A 6479-nucleotide genomic window follows, 5' to 3' on the forward strand; every position below is an offset into this window, starting at 1 on the left:
AGCCCATCTTAGGGGGAACAAAAAAGGTCCGAAGGAACTAGGATGTGTCACAGCCCCTAAATTAAGTCAAACTTGCAGAACCAAGAGGGCCGGCTTGTAGACTTTAAGTCTAACTTTCTCACTATACAGATGGTGAAACTCAATTCCAGAGGTGGAGCTGACCTGCCCCAGGGCACATCCAGACTGCTTGGCGCCCCGGCCAGCCAGAGCTTTTTTCCAACACCTGTGTGGTCCGGATGCTAAAGGAGGAAAAGTGAGATGGGTGGGACCAACCGGCCGATTGTGACAGAATATGTCCTGCTGGGGCTACACGGCCACCGTAACCTAGAAATGGTCCTGCTTGTGCTCTGCCTGGGCTTCTACTCCGTGACTGTGCAGAACACCATCCTCATAGGGCTGAACATGCTGGACCCCCGCCTGCTCAGCCCCGTGTACTTCTTTCTCAGCAACCTCTTTCTCTTGGACATCTGTGGCACATCCTCTTTTGTGCCTTTCATGCTGGTCAACTTCCTGAAAACCAAAAGGACCATCTCCTCCCCTGGCTGTGCCCTGAGATGTACCTGACCCTGGCGCTAGGCTCCACGGAGTGCCTCCTCCTGGCTGTGATGGCATATGACCGTTATGTGGCTATCTGCCAGCCGCTTAGGTACCCAGAGCTCATGAGTTGGGCAGACGTGCATGTGGATGGCAGTGCTGAGCTGGGGGACAGGCTTTGCCAACTCACTGCTGCAGTCCATTGCCACCTGGAGCCTCCCCTTCTGTGGCCACAGTGTCATTAACCACTTCTTCTGTGAGATCTTGGCAGTGCTGAAACTGGCCTGTGTGGACATCTCTCTCAATGAGCTGCTGTTAATGGTGGCCACAGTTGTCGTGTCAGTGGCTCCGCTCCTGCTCATCTGCCTGCCCTACATTTTCATCCTTGCTGCCATCCGTAGGGAACCCTCTGCCACAGGCCGGCACAAAGCCTTTCCACCTGCTCTGCCCACCTCACAGTGGTGGTGGTTTTCTATGGGACTATCTCCTTCATATACTTCAAGCCCAAGGCCAAGGACCCTGACTTGGATAAGACTGTTGCATTGTTCTATGGGGTCGTGACCCCCTCACTGAACCCCATCATCTGCACCCTGAGAAATGGCGAGGTAAAAGCTGCTGCCATAGCTCTAATAGGGGAACATCTGCTCTCCAGGAAAATAGCCCACTTTTCCTGTTGCTCTCCAACTCTATCCGGCAGGATGGGCGAGGCCAGTGATCGGCATTAGTCAACAGAGCCACATATCAACAGTACAACGATTGAAATTTCTTTTGAAGGCCAAATTTTTTAAACTTCAACTATATAGATAGGTACATTGTTATTAACTTAATTAGGGTACTCCTAAGCTGGCCTTTGCTAAACACTCAAGGGGCCAAAGAGCCGCGTGTGGCTCACGAGCCGCGGTTTGCCGACCAAGGGGCTAGGCTATATTGTGGTAATAACTTCAAAATATTGGTGGGTTGACACCACAATGTTTTATTTCTCGCTCATGCTACAAGTCCATTAGAGCTTGGCTGGGGCTCTGTCCTGTATCATCATCTTCACCCTCTGGAGCTCAGGACAGTAGAGCAACTGCTGGGACACTGCTGGTCACCATGACAAAAGGAAAAGACAAAATGACAAGGCCCTCACTGACTCCTCAAGCTTCCATTCAGAAGTGGCCTGTTACCTTCCACTTACATTTTATTAGCCAGTCAGTACAAGGCACATGGCCACAGTGAACATCAAGAGGAGGGGGCACACCTACCACGTGTCTGAAAGGAGAGGGAACACTGAGAAAGTTGTGAATAACTTATGACTGCCACACCATCCTACAGTCAACCCAAAAGCTACCAGACAGTGGCTTTCCTTCTCTCTGACCATTCATACTTCTCTGGCTGATGCCTGGGACAGCTCTCGTTATCTCGTTAGGTGGCTTTGTACTGGGTTAAACTAACTAGTGGAACTGTGCCACCCAGAATTTCCTTCGGTATATGGTTCTGAATTAGGGCAGGCCATAAGAAAAATCTGCATGAGATTTGGAAGGCAGAATGGAAGCAGCAGCAGACGCTACAGGAGCACTCCCATGCTGCCACAGATCTGCTGGCTCACCTTGTCGTTAGCGCAGCCCCTCCGAGTCCCACCAGATCACCACCTTCAGCTGTTCTGACTCCTGTGCCACGTGCATCTCCGTGGCAAAGACTGCCAGCTTCTCACACAGGTCACCAGTGTCACTGAGATTAAAGGCAGTGAGAACCAGACATGGGTTCCAGTTTGTCCTGCTAGTGTGTCCTTATCTTCCCCCATTTCATCCCCACCAACCTAGGTACCCACAGTAACTTCAGGTCCAACACCAAATGCAGAGGGAATGGCTTTGCATAAACTTCTCTAACTGCTCCCACAGTCGCATAGGTTGCTTCTCCATAACAAATCCCTGCATCACTCAGCATGATCTGCTACTTAGGTCAAATCCTGATTCATCATTCTTCTGTGTGGTAGAATGCAAGTGACAAAAAGCCTTTGTAAATTCGAGGCTTAGCAAAAGGCTAAGTACTCCCCCCCACCTCCATATTGGCTATGGAGCTGAGTATTTGCACTCATCCCATAGCCCCACTTCACTTGCTTGCTTAAGTTGCTGAAGGTAATTTACATGCCCTTCCTATCACGCCTTGTTTGTTCAGATGTTGATTTCACTTATGCATGGTGGGGGGATTCCTGTTTATGCCTTAAGAGAGTTCCTGTTTTTGCCTCAGATGTGTGACTTTGTATCAAAGACTTCCTTATTTGCATATGGCTATATAATAAAGCAAACTGGGGGCTATAGGCTCTCAGATATTGCCATCAGCATTGAAGAGGCCTCCCGATACCATCCTCTTTACTTGATGAGTCTATTTTCTTAATTCTGCACTGTTCTCCCTCAAGACCCAGAATTTCTAGCTGTACTGGTCCACGGCACTTCTGATCAAGAACCTTTGATGGGCTGGACCTGTGGTGGCACAGTGGATAAAGCATCCACCTGGAACATTGAAGTTGCTGGTTTGAAACCTTGGGCTTGCCTAGTCAAGGCACATATAGGAGTTGATGCTTTCTGCTCTTCCCCCTTCTCTCTCTCTCTTTTTCTCTCTTTCCTCCCTCTCTAAAATGAATAAATAAATAAATAAGTAATTTTAAATAATCTTTGATGGGCCCTGGCCAGGTAACTCAGTTGGTTAGAGCATCATCCCAACACTAAGGATGTGGGCTCGATCCCTGGTCAGGGCACATACAAGAATCAATCAATGAATGCATAAATAAGTGGAACAACAAATCGATGTTTCTCTCCTTTCCTCTCTCTCTAAAATCATTCGAGGATGGGGAGACCTTTGATAGCATCCTATTACCATAATATTAAGTCCAAATTCTTCAGCTGAGTCCTCAGGCCCTCCAAAATCTAGACATATCACCCCCCTCCCCCACCCCCTGCACTTCTTCAGCCTGATGTTCCACTAACCCCTTCACACCCCACCCCTCCCTACACTGTCTGTACCACCCACACTGCCATCTGCTGTTCATGCTGTTCTCTGGTAAGACCAGGAATATCTTAGACACCATCTCATTCATGCATCCTTTCCTGATGCACATAGAAAGTACTCTTTCCTTTTCATCCTACAGCATTTTGTCGGCATCTTTTATTCAGTATCTATCACATTCTTGCTTTGCATTCATGATATTTTACCACAGTGTGAGCTCTTTGAGGGCAGGATTCAGCCAGGTCTGGCACGTCTCTGCAGCTCCCACAGAGCATTCCCGACAGAAGGTTTACTAAACTGAACTGTCCCTCAGAAGCCCTCAGAATGTCACCATCTGGGGATCAAGACCTGTGCTGCTGAGTTCTGTAGACAGACACAGCGAGGGAGCTGCAATATCTGTTGCCCAAAGCCCTGTAATCTTGGAAGGCTGGGATTGTTGGCCTCTTGGTCTCTCCACCTACTGAGACAAGTCAGGAGACAACCAAGGATCCCATTTTGGGACCAGGAGACCAGGGTTCCAGACCTGGTCCAGCTGCTCTGCCCTGCACGGTCTTCTTGTCAGCCCTCTCCCCACAAGAACCCCACAGGCACCTCAAACTCAAACTATCCAAAACTGAACTCATAATTCTGTCTCCAAAGTTGTGTCACCAGCTCATGGAATGGCACTGTCACCCACAAGTCTCCACGCCAGAAACATGGCAGTCATAGATCACCATTCCATATATCCAATCAGTCACTAACTCCTATAGAATCCACCTCATAACAGCTCTTAAATTGGTCTACTCATTTTCACAGATATTGCCTTAAGCCTTCCTTTCCCATCTCTCTCACAAATATTGCAACATTGGACTGACCAGGCAGTGGCGCTATGAATAAAGCGTCGACCTGAGACACTGAGGACCCAGGTTCAAAACCCCGAGGTTGCCAGCTTGAGCACAGACTCACCTTGAGCTCAAGCTTGCCGGCTCGATCGTGGGATCATAGACATGACCCCATGGTCACTGGCTTGAGCCCAAGGTTGCTGGCATGAGCAAGGGGTCACTGGCTTGAATGGAGCCCCCCAGTCAAGGCATGTATGAGAAGCAATCAATGAACAACTAATGTGACACAATTATGAGTTGATGTTCTTCATCTCTCTCTCTTCCTGTCTTTTTGTCGCTCACACTCTCTCTCCCTAAAAAAATAAATAATATTGCAACACTGGTGTCACTTTACTTTTATCCTCCAAACCCTCTCCAAAACCCATCTCGGCACTAGCCTTCAAAACACCAATCTATTATAAAAACAAAAACAGAACACCAATCTGTTCAAGCTACTCTCCTGCTTACATCTCTCCAGTGGCTCACTTCCACAGGATAAAAACCAGACCCCACCTATCCATCCAACCTCATTACTGGCTGCTTGCCCCTCCGCCTCTCTACCCACACACTCTCCCCTGGCCCGGGCACACTGATCTATACCCAGGTCCCCAATAAGTATCAGTCTTGCCTTCCTCTGTGTCTCCCCCTTGCAGTTTCTTCTCATGCCCAAACACTTCCTGACCTTTAGCTAACATGCAATGGACATATCAGATACCAGGCAAGGCACTGTACTGTGTTCTAGTGCTTTTCTGGCTGGGGATCAGGTGGAAATCTCAAGTGAGGGATGCAATATGGACACTAGTGGACTAGAAAGAACACTCTCCCAACATCTTGACATTATGAAAACTCATTCAACACACACTCCCCTTCCAGGAAGCCACTTCTGACCCCTCCTAGCTGGGTGGGGTCTGTCTCAGCTCTGTCCCCCTTTTCAGTGCCATCTGTATTCTTTTGACTCTGTCCTGAATCCCAGCTAATTGGGTTCAGGGGTTCTGGTGACCTGGCTTTATACCTCTTAACGTGATGGAATAATATTCCTGATACAGGAATAGATACCCAGCTCACATCTCTCCCTCCTTCTCACCATTCAGTCGGCCATACCACTCTCTGCTCTGTGCCCCCAAGGAGGAGATGTGATTGCAGAAACCAGAGAACCAAGGGATGTTTCCTGGCTTTAGACTTTCGAAAGCCTAGGCCAGAAAGGGAACATTAAGGCATAGACTAAAGATTTGGGAGAAGACATAAGTAAAAGTAAGGCTTCCCCGCCTCCTGATTTAACAAAAGATTCCCTAACCTTGGGAGTAGGCACAGGAGGAGGGGACAGAGTGTTGGCACAGAAGCATCCAAAAAGGGAGGGGCTCTGAGCTCCACTCCCTAGGCCACGCCCCTAAACAGGTTTGCAGGATCTAAAAGCTAGAGCGACTCATGCCTTGCTGATCCAGTTAAATCCAGAACAGGACCCCAGAGTAGAAATGGCTTCAAGGTGTATCTGGGTAGCCAAGTTCTCACAGGTCTTTTCATGTGGTGCAGAAGTGGTAGAGCCTCAGGACTAAATGGGGTTATACAGAGAGGACCAAGAATCCACTCTGGCATGGCCTCCCTGCACTGCCGACTGAGGACCAGATGGAATGACAGAACTTTCAGGGGTGGGTGTCCTATGGACTGCGGTGACCAGAAAGAACACTCTCTCAACATCTTTGCATTATACAATATAAGACCCTTGGAACTCAGCTATGACTTTGAGGAAAGAGAAGAACTTCCAAATTGATAAAAGATTATATTTCTGGCACTCGGGCAAAATGGGGCTCAAAATAGGAGTTACATTCTTATGATGTTTCTTGTGCATCTGAGATTTGTACCTGCTACTCCAATTTCCTGAGACCTCCTTCCCTGTTGGGTGTGGGTACTACAAGGGAGATTTGTCTGATTTAAGTCATCTCAGCACATGCCCACACACACTCACTCTCACAACTGTTCCCAGCTGCCGCAGCCTGATGCAGTAGGACTGAATCCTCAGACAGGAGCTCCAGCAGCTGGCTTGAGCTGGGCTCCCATCACCCCTGCTGACCTCCTCAGGTTCCCCTTTCCCCCATCCCACAC

The 6479-nt window shown here is 48.7% G+C and overlaps 1 pseudogene; it reads left to right on the top strand.

Moving 5' to 3' along the window:
- The first annotated feature begins 258 nt into the window (after positions 1-258).
- LOC136391284 (olfactory receptor 13C7-like) lies at positions 259-1259 on the top strand (annotated as a pseudogene).
- Positions 1260-6479: the final 5220 nt, after the last annotated feature.

Source organism: Saccopteryx leptura, chromosome 2 (assembly GCF_036850995.1).
Source record: "Saccopteryx leptura isolate mSacLep1 chromosome 2, mSacLep1_pri_phased_curated, whole genome shotgun sequence".
Classification (NCBI taxonomy): Eukaryota; Metazoa; Chordata; class Mammalia; order Chiroptera; family Emballonuridae; genus Saccopteryx; species Saccopteryx leptura.